Below are 12,907 nucleotides of genomic sequence, written 5' to 3' on the forward strand. Positions count from 1 at the left end.
GAAGCTATAAACAGCTGCAGGCAAGTTAGTTATACACGATTATATGCAGAGTAGCTATAAACAGCTGTAGGCAAGTGAGTTATACACGATTATATGCGGAGAAGCTATAAACAGCTGCAGGCAAGTGAGTTATACGTGGTTATATGCAGAGTAGCTATAAACAGCTGCAGGCAAGTGAGTTTTACGTGTTTATATGCAAAGAAGCTATTAACAGCTGCAGGCAAGTGAGTTATACACGATTATATGCGAAGAAGCTATAAACAGCTGCAGGCAAGTGAGTTATACACGATTATATGCGAAGAAGCTATAAACAGCTGCAGGCAAGTTAGTTATACACGATTATATGCAGAGTAGCTATAAACAGCTGTAGGCGAGTGAGTTATACACGATTATATGCGAAGAAGCTATAAACAGCTGCAGGCAAGTGAGTTATACGTGTTTATATGCGGAGAAGCTATAAACAGCTGCAGGCAAGTGAGTTATACGTGGTTATATGCAGAGTAGCTATAAACAGCTGCAGGCAAGTGAGTTTTACGTGTTTATATGCAAAGAAGCTATTAACAGCTGCAGGCAAGTGAGTTATACACGATTATATGCGAAGAAGCTATAAACAGCTGCAGGCAAGTGAGTTATACACGATTATATGCGAAGAAGCTATAAACAGCTGCAGGCAAGTGAGTTATACACGATTATATGCGTAGAAGCTCTAAACAGCTGCAGGCAAGTGAGTTATACACGATTATATGCGGAGAAGCTATAAACAGCTGCAGGCAAGTGAGTTATACGTGTTTATATGCGGAGAAGCTATAAACAGCTGCAGGCAAGTGAGTTATACGTGGTTATATGCAGAGTAGCTATAAACAGCTGCAGGCAAGTGAGTTTTACGTGTTTATATGCAAAGAAGCTATTAACAGCTGCAGGCAAGTGAGTTATACACGATTATATGCGAAGAAGCTATAAACAGTCGCAGGCAAGTGAGTTATACACGATTATATGCGAAGAAGCTATAAACAGCTGCAGGCAAGTTAGTTATACACGATTATATGCAGAGTAGCTATAAACAGCTGTAGGCAAGTGAGTTATACACGATCATATGCGGAGAAGCTATAAACAGCTGTAAGCAAGTGAGTTATACGTGGTTATATGCAGAGTAGCTATAAACAGCTGCAGGCAAGTGAGTTATACACGATTATATGCGGAGAAGCTATAAACAGCTGCAGGCAAGTGAGTTTTACGTGTTTATATGCAAAGAAGCTTTAAACAGCTGCAGGCAAGTGAGTTATACGTGTTTATATGCAAAAAAGCTATAAACAGCTGCACGCAAGTGAGTCATACACTATTTTATGCGAAGAAGCTATAAACAGCTGCAGGCAAGTGAGTTATACACGATTATATGCGGAGAAGCTATAAACAGCTGCAGGCAAGTGAGTTTTACGTGTTTATATGCAAAGAAGCTATTAACAGCTGCAGGCAAGTGAGTTTTACGTGTTTATATGCGGAGAAGCTATAAACAGCTGCAGGCAAGTGAGTTATACGTGTTTATATGCAAAAAAGCTATAAACAGCTGCAGGCAAGTGAGTTATACACGATTATATGCGGAGAAGCTATAAACAGCTGCAGGCAAGTGAGTTATACACGATTATATGCGGAGAAGCTATAAACAGCTGCAGGCAAGTGAGTAATACGTGGTTATATGCAGAGTAGCTATAAACAGCTGCAGGCAAGTGAGTTATACACGATTATATGCGGAGAAGCTATAAACAGCTGAAGGCAAGTGAGTTATACGTGGTTATATGCAAAGAAGCTATAAACAGCTGCAGGCAAGTGAGTTATACGTGGTTATATGCATCGTAGCTATAAACAGCTGCAGGCAAGTGAGTTATACACGATTATATGCGAAGAAGCTATAAACAGCTGCAGGCAAGTGAGTTATACGTGTTTATATGCGGAGAAGCTATAAACAGCTGCAGGCAAGTGAGTTATACGTGGTTATATGCAGAGTAGCTATAAACAGCTGCAGGCAAGTGAGTTTTACGTGGTTATATGCAAAGAAGCTATTAACAGCTGCAGGCAAGTGAGTTATACACGATTATATGCGGAGAAGCTATAAACAGCTGCAGGCAAGTGAGTTATACGTGGTTATATGCAGAGTAGCTATAAACAGCTGCAGGCAAGTGAGTTTTACGTGTTTATATGCAAAGAAGCTATTAACAGCTGCAGGCAAGTGAGTTATACACGATTATATGCGAAGAAGCTATAAACAGCTGCAGGCAAGTTAGTTATACACGATTATATGCGGAGTAACTATAAACAGCTGCAGGCAAGTGACTTATACGTGTTTATATGCGGAGAAGCTATAAACAGCTGCAGGCAAGTGAGTTATACGTGTTTATATGCAAATAGCTATAAACAGCTGCAGGCAAGTGAGTTATACGTGTTTATATGCAAAAAAGCTATAAACAGCTGCACGCAAGTGAGTTATACACGATTATATGCGGAGAAGCTATAAACAGCTGCACGCAAGTGAGTTATACACGATTATATGCAAAGAAGCTATAAATAGCTGCACGCAAGTGAGTTATACACGATTATATGCAAAGAAGCTATAAACAGCTGCATGCAAGTGAGTTATACGTGTTTATATGCGGAGAAGCTATAAACAGCTGCAGGCAAGTGAGTTATACGTGTTTATATGCAAATAGCTATAAACAGCTGCAGGCAAGTGAGCTATACGTGTTTATATGCAAAAAAGCTATAAACAGCTGCACGCAAGTGAGTTATACACGATTATATGCGGAGAAGCTATAAACAGCTGCACGCAAGTGAGTTGTACACGATTATATGCGAAGAAGCTATAAACAGCTGCAGGCAAGTTAGTTATACACGATTATATGCAGAGTAGCTATAAACAGCTGCAGGCAAGTGAGGTTTACGTGTTTATATGCAAAAAAGCTATAAACAGCTGCACGCAAGTGAGTCATACACTATTATATGCGAAGAAGCTATAAACAGCTGCAGGCAAGTGAGTAATACGTGGTTATATGCAGAGTAGCTATAAACAGCTGCACGCAAGTGAGTTATACACGATTATATGCAAAGAAGCTATAAACAGCTGCACGCAAGTGAGTAATACACGATTATATGCAAAGAAGCTATAAACAGCTGCACGCAAGTGAGTTATACTCGATTATATGCAAAGAAGCTATAAACAGCTGCATGCAAGTGAGTTATACGTGTTTATATGCGGAGAAGCTATAAACAGCTGCAGGCAAGTGAGTTATACGTGTTTATATGTGGAGAAGCTATAAACAGCTGCAGGCAAGTGAGTTATACGTGTTTATATGCGGAGAAGCTATAAACCGCTGCAGGCAAGTGAGTTATACGTGTTTATATGCAAAAAAGCTATAAACAGCTGCAGGCAAGTGAGTTATACACGATTATATGCGGAGAAGCTATAAACAGCTGCAGGCAAGTGAGTTATACACGATTATATGCGGAGAAGCTATAAACAGCTGCAGGCAAGTGAGTAATACGTGGTTATATGCAGAGTAGCTATAAACAGCTGCAGGCAAGTGAGTTATACACGATTATATGCGGAGAAGCTATAAACAGCTGTAGGCAAGTGAGTTATACGTGGTTATATGCAAAGAAGCTATAAACAGTTGCAGGCAAGTGAGTTATACGTGGTTATATGCAGAGTAGCTATAAACAGCTGCAGGCAAGTGAGTTATACACGATTATATGTGAAGAAGCTATAAACAGCTGCATGCAAGTGAGTTATACGTGTTTATATGCGGAGAAGCTATAAACAGCTGCAGGCAAGTGAGTTATACGTGGTTATATGCAGAGTAGCTATAAACAGCTGCAGGCAAGTGAGTTTTACGTGTTTATATGCAAAGAAGCTATTAACAGCTGCAGGCAAGTGAGTTATACACGATTATATGCGAAGAAGCTATAAACAGCTGCAGGCAAGTGAGTTATACACGATTATATGCGAAGAAGCTATAAACAGCTGCAGGCAAGTTAGTTATACACGATTATATGCGGAGTAACTATAAACAGCTGCAGGCAAGTGAGTTATACGTGTTTATATGCAAAAAAGCTATAAACAGCTGTAGGCAAGTGAGTTATACGTGGTTATATGCAGAGTAGCTATAAACAGCTGCAGGCAAGTGAGTTATACACGATTATATGCGGAGTAGCTATAAACAGCTGCAGGCAAGTGAGTTATACACGATTATATGCGAAGAAGCTATAAACAGCTGCAGGCAAGTTAGTTATACACGATTATATGCAGAGTAGCTATAAACAGCTGTAGGCAAGTGAGTTATACACGATCATATGCGGAGAAGCTATAAACAGCTGTAAGCAAGTGAGTTATACGTGGTTATATGCAGAGTAGCTATAAACAGCTGCAGGCAAGTGAGTTATACACGATTATATGCGGAGAAGCTATAAACAGCTGCAGGCAAGTGAGTTTTACGTGTTTATATGCAGAGAAGCTTTAAACAGCTGCAGGCAAGTGAGTTATACGTGTTTATATGCAAAAAAGCTATAAACAGCTGCACGCAAGTGAGTCATACACTATTTTATGCGAAGAAGCTATAAACAGCTGCAGGCAAGTGAGTTATACACGATTATATGCGGAGAAGCTATAAACAGCTGCAGGCAAGTGAGTTTTACGTGTTTATATGCAAAGAAGCTATTAACAGCTGCAGGCAAGTGAGTTTTACGTGTTTATATGCGGAGAAGCTATAAACAGCTGCAGGCAAGTGAGTTATACGTGTTTATATGCAAAAAAGCTATAAACAGCTGCAGGCAAGTGAGTTATACACGATTATATGCGGAGAAGCTATAAACAGCTGCAGGCAAGTGAGTTATACACGATTATATGCGGAGAAGCTATAAACAGCTGCAGGCAAGTGAGTAATACGTGGTTATATGCAGAGTAGCTATAAACAGCTGCAGGCAAGTGAGTTATACACGATTATATGCGGAGAAGCTATAAACAGCTGTAGGCAAGTGAGTTATACGTGGTTATATGCAAAGAAGCTATAAACAGCTGCAGGCAAGTGAGTTATACGTGGTTATATGCATCGTAGCTATAAACAGCTGCAGGCAAGTGAGTTATACACGATTATATGCGAAGAAGCTATAAACAGCTGCAGGCAAGTGAGTTATACGTGTTTATATGCGGAGAAGCTATAAACAGCTGCAGGCAAGTGAGATATACGTGGTTATATGCAGAGTAGCTATAAACAGCTGCAGGCAAGTGAGTTTTACGTGGTTATATGCAAAGAAGCTATTAACAGCTGCAGGCAAGTGAGTTATACACGATTATATGCGGAGAAGCTATAAACAGCTGCAGGCAAGTGAGTTATACGTGGTTATATGCAGAGTAGCTATAAACAGCTGCAGGCAAGTGTATTTTACGTGTTTATATGCAAAGAAGCTATTAACAGCTGCAGGCAAGTGAGTTATACACGATTATATGCGAAGAAGCTATAAACAGCTGCAGGCAAGTTAGTTATACACGATTATATGCGGAGTAACTATAAACAGCTGCACGCAAGTGAGTTATACACGATTATATGCGGAGAAGCTATAAACAGCTGCACGCAAGTGAGTTATACACGATTATATGCAAAGAAGCTATAAATAGCTGCACGCAAGTGAGTTATACACGATTATATGCAAAGAAGCTATAAACAGCTGCATGCAAGTGAGTTATACGTGTTTATATGCGGAGAAGCTATAAACAGCTGCAGGCAAGTGAGTTATACGTGTTTATATGCAAATAGCTATAAACAGCTGCAGGCAAGTGAGCTATACGTGTTTATATGCAAAAAAGCTATAAACAGCTGCACGCAAGTGAGTTATACACGATTATATGCGGAGAAGCTATAAACAGCTGCACGCAAGTGAGTTATACACGATTATATGCGAAGAAGCTATAAACAGCTGCAGGCAAGTTAGTTATACACGATTATATGCAGAGTAGCTATAAACAGCTGCAGGCAAGTGAGGTTTACGTGTTTATATGCAAAAAAGCTATAAACAGCTGCACGCAAGTGAGTCATACACTATTATATGCGAAGAAGCTATAAACAGCTGCAGGCAAGTGAGTAATACGTGGTTATATGCAGAGTAGCTATAAACAGCTGCACGCAAGTGAGTTATACACGATTATATGCAAAGAAGCTATAAACAGCTGCACGCAAGTGAGTAATACACGATTATATGCAAAGAAGCTATAAACAGCTGCACGCAAGTGAGTTATACTCGATTATATGCAAAGAAGCTATAAACAGCTGCATGCAAGTGAGTTATACGTGTTTATATGCGGAGAAGCTATAAACAGCTGCAGGCAAGTGAGTTATACGTGTTTATATGTGGAGAAGCTATAAACAGCTGCAGGCAAGTGAGTTATACGTGTTTATATGCGGAGAAGCTATAAACAGCTGCAGGCAAGTGAGTTATACGTGTTTATATGCAAAAAAAGCTCTAAACAGCTGCAGGCAAGTGAGTTATACACGATTATATGCGGAGAAGCTATAAACAGCTGCAGGCAAGTGAGTTATACACGATTATATGCGGAGAAGCTATAAACAGCTGCAGGCAAGTGAGTAATACGTGGTTATATGCAGAGTAGCTATAAACAGCTGCAGGCAAGTGAGTTATACACGATTATATGCGGAGAAGCTATAAACAGCTGTAGGCAAGTGAGTTATACGTGGTTATATGCAAAGAAGCTATAAACAGTTGCAGGCAAGTGAGTTATACGTGGTTATATGCAGAGTAGCTATAAACAGCTGCAGGCAAGTGAGTTATACACGATTATATGCGAAGAAGCTATAAACAGCTGCATGCAAGTGAGTTATACGTGTTTATATGCGGAGAAGCTATAAACAGCTGCAGGCAAGTGAGTTATACGTGGTTATATGCAGAGTAGCTATAAACAGCTGCAGGCAAGTGAGTTTTACGTGTTTATATGCAAAGAAGCTATTAACAGCTGCAGGCAAGTGAGTTATACACGATTATATGCGAAGAAGCTATAAACAGCTGCAGGCAAGTGAGTTATACACGATTATATGCGAAGAAGCTATAAACAGCTGCAGGCAAGTTAGTTATACACGATTATATGCGGAGTAACTATAAACAGCTGCAGGCAAGTGAGTTATACGTGTTTATATGCAAAAAAGCTATAAACAGCTGTAGGCAAGTGAGTTATACGTGGTTATATGCAGAGTAGCTATAAACAGCTGCAGGCAAGTGAGTTATACACGATTATATGCGGAGTAGCTATAAACAGCTGCAGGCAAGTGAGTTATACACGATTATATGCGAAGAAGCTATAAACAGCTGCAGGCAAGTGAGTTATACACGATTATATGCGGAGAAGCTATAAACAGCTGCACGCAAGTGAGTTATACACGATTATATGCAAAGAAGCTATAAATAGCTGCACGCAAGTGAGTTATACACGATTATATGCAAAGAAGCTATAAACAGCTGCATGCAAGTGAGTTATACGTGTTTATATGCGGAGAAGCTATAAACAGCTGCAGGTAAGTGAGTTATACGTGTTTATATGCAAAAAAGCTATAAACAGCTGCAGGCAATTGAGGTATACGTGGTTATATGCAGAGTAGCTATAAACAGCTGCAGGCAAGTGAGTTATACACGATTATATGCGAAGAAGCTATAAACAGCTGCATGCAAGTGAGTTATACGTGTTTATATGCGGAGAAGCTATAAACAGCTGCAGGCAAGTGAGTTATACGTGGTTATATGCAGAGTAGCTATAAACAGCTGCAGGCAAGTGAGTTTTACGTGTATATATGCAAAGAAGCTATTAACAGCTGCAGGCAAGTGAGTTATACACGATTATATGCGAAGAAGCTATAAACAGCTGCAGGCAAGTGAGTTATACACGATTATATGCGAAGAAGCTATAAACAGCTGCAGGCAAGTTAGTTATACACGATTATATGCGGAGTAACTATAAACAGCTGCAGGCAAGTGAGTTATACGTGTTTATATGCAAAAAAGCTATAAACAGCTGCATGCAAGTGAGTTATACGTGTTTATATGCGGAGAAGCTATAAACAGCTGCAGGCAAGTGAGTTATACGTGGTTATATGCAGAGTAGCTATAAACAGCTGCAGGCAAGTGAGTTTTACGTGTTTATATGCAAAGAAGCTATTAACAGCTGCAGGCAAGTGAGTTATACACGATTATATGCGAAGAAGCTATAAACAGCTGCAGGCAAGTGAGTTATACACGATTATATGCGAAGAAGCTATAAACAGCTGCAGGCAAGTTAGTTATACACGATTATATGCGGAGTAACTATAAACAGCTGCAGGCAAGTGAGTTATACGTGTTTATATGCAAAAAAGCTATAAACAGCTGTAGGCAAGTGAGTTATACGTGGTTATATGCAGAGTAGCTATAAACAGCTGCAGGCAAGTGAGTTATACACGATTATATGCGGAGTAGCTATAAACAGCTGCAGGCAAGTGAGTTATACACGATTATATGCGAAGAAGCTATAAACAGCTGCAGGCAAGTGAGTTATACGTGTTTATATGCGGAGAAGCTATAAACAGCTGCAGGCAAGTGAGTTATACGTGTTTATATGCAAAAAAGCTATAAACAGCTGCAGGCAAGTGAGTTATACACGATTATATGCGGAGAAGCTATAAACAGCTGCAGGCAAGTGAGTTATACACGATTATATGCGGAGAAGCTATAAACAGCTGCAGGCAAGTGAGTAATACGTGGTTATATGCAGAGTAGCTATAAACAGCTGCAGGCAAGTGAGTTATACACGATTATATGCGAAGAAGCTATAAACAGCTGCATGCAAGTGAGTTATACGTGTTTATATGCGGAGAAGCTATAAACAGCTGCAGGCAAGTGAGTTATACGTGGTTATATGCAGAGTAGCTATAAACAGCTGCAGGCAAGTGAGTTTTACGTGTTTATATGCAAAGAAGCTATTAACAGCTGCAGGCAAGTGAGTTATACACGATTATATGCGAAGAAGCTATAAACAGCTGCAGGCAAGTGAGTTATACACGATTATATGCGAAGAAGCTATAAACAGCTGCAGGCAAGTTAGTTATACACGATTATATGCGGAGTAACTATAAACAGCTGCAGGCAAGTGAGTTATACGTGTTTATATGCAAAAAAGCTATAAACAGCTGCAGGCAAGTGAGTTATACGTGGTTATATGCAGAGTAGGTAGTGCATAGTAGTCATTTACCTCTCAGTCATTAATTGGATTGGTAGACTAGTTCATCGTAATATAAGTCAAGGACATACGTTTTCTTGCGATTTATTTCGTTTGATCCGTTTTATTTTTGTTTCACAGAAACATAGATGTTTTCTATTGCTAAGCAATTCTTATTGAAGAATTTTCCGATGATGTTTTATTATTCAAGTTTGTTACGTAATAACTTACGATTCATATTTATAAATTTATAAAGAATAGAAAAATTCGCATCCTTTCACGCCATGCCGGGGCGGATGCTTGACTAACTCAGCCACTCGTGACCCGCCAGAGCGATCGAATTTATTCTATTTCAGTTTTCTGTGTCTAAAGGACACATAAAACGGGTTCGGCTGCCTCGTGATCGAATTTTTTCTATTCTTTATAAATTTATATATTTTAATCTAATCTAATATCTAATATATATTATAAAGGCGAAAGTTTGTAAGGATGTATGGATGTATGGATGTTTGTTACTCTTTCACGTAAAAACTACTGAACCGATTACAATGAAATTTAGCACACATATAGAGGGTAACTTGGATTAACACATAAGATAGTTTTTATCCCGGAAATCCCACGGGAACGGGAACTATGCGGGTTTTCCTTTGCAAACGCGGGCGAAGCCGCGGGCGGAAATCTAGTATGCCATAATACCAAAAATATCAGATTTCATTTTCTTACAATTATTTATCTGTATTTAACCAACTTTTCTCTCTTTCAGGAGTCCAACTGGGTGGGGGGGTAAGTGCACTGCCAAAAGCGTCACGTGACGACGAACTTAACTATTAAATAAGGGTTATGTTAAGAGAAAGTTCATGTTAACTCGAGTTGTATCCACAACGAGCCACGATTAACCGTAATATGAAATAGAAACATAGCTGTGAGTGGGAGAGAGATAGCAATACAGCAAGTGCGTATGTGTGAGCTAGACAGCTATATACGATTCTATTATATAATTGTTAAAAAAAAAACGCAACGAAATTCAGTTACCGATTTTAGCCGATAGATGGCTCTGTGACTAAAAGTTTATTTTTATGTGCGAATAAAAAAAAAATTCTAGAAAAGATTCCGTTGACTTTTTTCGTACGCGACATACAACAGTTTTCAATGAAACTAGATGGCGTTTTTACAAAAAACAAATATGTGTTGTGGCAATATAAATAAAATACTTTTTTTTTATGTTTAAGTGCCATCTTGGTATATATTTTGAAATTTGTGACTTAATTTGATTAACCGCACATTGAGCTGTTTTTTTTGTATTTCAAAATATAAGTACTTATCGGTTATTGTAATTGCAAGTATTTGTTTTAATTAACAAATTAATGTATAACAGATTTTTTTTTCAATCAGATTTGATCAAAGAAAATATGTAGTAAATAAGAATATTTATTTATGCAAAATCTTACCACATTATTTAATCTTATTTTGATTGGAGGGACATTCTAGTGGTTACTTACACCTTTGACACCATATTATGTGATATGAAATAAGAAAGAAACAAAAAAAAAATATATCATATTATATTTAGTATTATATTCGTAACGAGTACGAAAGATCCTAAATAAATTCAAAATAATTACCGTCATATAAAATATATTTTCCCTCACAATTCCAAAAAAAAATAAATAATAATGTTGTTTATTTTACGTTATTATAATAAATTCAATATAAACTTCATTAAAAACGTTCTCGTTGTTCTTGTACTTAATATATTATTATAAAATAAATAAAAAAATCGATATAGTCTTCCCTGTGTGTGTCATTCGATATAATAATAATTATAAAGCGTTTCTATTGAAGCTAAAAGACTAAATAAAACTTTAATGTCGTCGTATTAAGAGTCAAATTTTTGTGTCTAACAATTTAATAATATGAACTTCAATTATTACGTCACTCCTTCGATGACGTCATAATTCCTAAATTTACTTTTTCGATAGATTTACTTCAGTTTTAATATTGATCCAATAAGTAGTTAATTGCATTGGAATTGGAAAATGATCTTATCATTAATGTTGAGTTATTTTGATATTATTTTGTACGTGACTCAAAAGTAACAAAATTAAAAATTATTTTTTTAAAGTATCTAAGTACTATGAGTAAAAATGTGAACAAAAATATAACTTCAATTTTAAAACACCAAAGCGAATTTCAACGGCTGTCTCTGCTGTTTTTTAATATATAATATTTCTATTTATTCGTAAATTAATTCAATAATCCCTGTGTCTTACCTTTTGTAAATATTTATCGAATTTTAAATGATATTTAATCGTTTGCGTGGTGTCGTGTACGAAAATAATAAATTATTAGTGAGATGTTCATTAGAATAGATTTTAGACTGTTACCTATAAATTACGATAATCACAAACATTTTCGAGATCTATATGAATTCAAGTCTGGCAAAGTAAAGTTGACATCTTTTAACCGATTTCGAAAAAAAAAATTATTGGTACTCGATTTTTTTGGTAATTTATAGTTTTTGGTGGTTTTTTTATTCGAAACTTTGCTGTATATCAGCGTCCCAGTAACAATTAATTAATTTATTGTATTTTTGTGTTCGTTCCGTGACACATACTGAACTTAACTGGTCAAAATAAAAAAGGGTCGGGTGAAATATATTATTAATTAAACTTGATTTAAATACATGGTGTGATTAGGGCATGGACGTATAAAAAAAGACGGACACCGTATTACGAACAAACAACGTGAAGCCACCATAGTAAGCTAGCGATCGTGTAAAGACAATAAACACGCACACACTCTCACCATAGTAAGCTAGTCGGCCGCCATTACGTCGTGAACTACCGACTGATTAACTGCGTCACTGTTTCACAAAAAATATTTAAAATGCCGTCTTGCGTGGTAAATGGTGTCGCAACAGTACAATTTTAAATAACAAAACACAAGGGATTACATTCCACTGGGAAGCAAGTTATTCCTTTTATGTTTTAATGACAAAATTATTACGGCAAAATTTATAGAAAAAAATACAGCCGCCATTGTCATCAACACAGCTGTTGCCATGGCAACATGGCACACACACATGGATGTTTCGCCGCCATTACTAGGCTTCACTCAATGTTTAGGCGATATACCGTCCGTCTTTTTTTATACGTCCATGGATTAGGGCTTCTAATCTTGAGAAAATCGGTGATATTTTGGCAAAAGAATATGGTGATGGTAGCAATTTTGATGGAATAATTAGTGTATTAACTGTGTTCGTCAGTCAAATCTATAAATAATCAATAACAAAAAATTAAAACTGAATAAAATATGAAAACAGATAAAAAATATATTTTTCGCCAAGAACTTATTCAACGTAAATAAATAATTATTTAAACTAACCTCAAAATCGATATATACAGAAAAAAATAGTAGCAATTAAAAGTTAAAACATCGCTTATTATAACATTTTAATTCATCTCATAAGAAATATAGATTCTTTATTTTTATGCATTATTTAAAAAATATATTCAAAACGTCAACAATTATCTTTTGTAAATCAGCTCACTTCACAACAAACTGATGCACAGTTTTCATCAAACAATTCGACCGCTCTGATGTTGGTTACAAGTCGAGACGCAAATATAATTTTAAACGCAAAAGACAAGGACAGACATAACTTAT

General features: G+C 37.1%; 1 protein-coding gene across 1 annotated transcript in view; it reads left to right on the forward strand.

The window, feature by feature from the left end:
* Window positions 1–11,934, forward strand: part of Ttc7 (tetratricopeptide repeat domain 7) — a 101,864-nt gene extending 89,930 nt beyond the window's left edge. Inside the window, exon 18 of the mRNA XM_089703150.1 lies at window positions 10,005–11,934. The gene's annotated coding sequence lies outside the window, so the exon portion shown is untranslated. The remainder of the gene's footprint in view (window positions 1–10,004) is intronic.
* The last annotated feature ends 973 nt before the right edge of the window (window positions 11,935–12,907 follow it).

This window comes from Colias philodice, chromosome 14 (assembly GCF_061535455.1).
Source record: "Colias philodice isolate Cphi_HAF_F1 chromosome 14, ilColPhil1 Martin Lab GWU primary, whole genome shotgun sequence".
In the NCBI taxonomy this organism is placed as follows: Eukaryota; Metazoa; Arthropoda; class Insecta; order Lepidoptera; family Pieridae; genus Colias; species Colias philodice.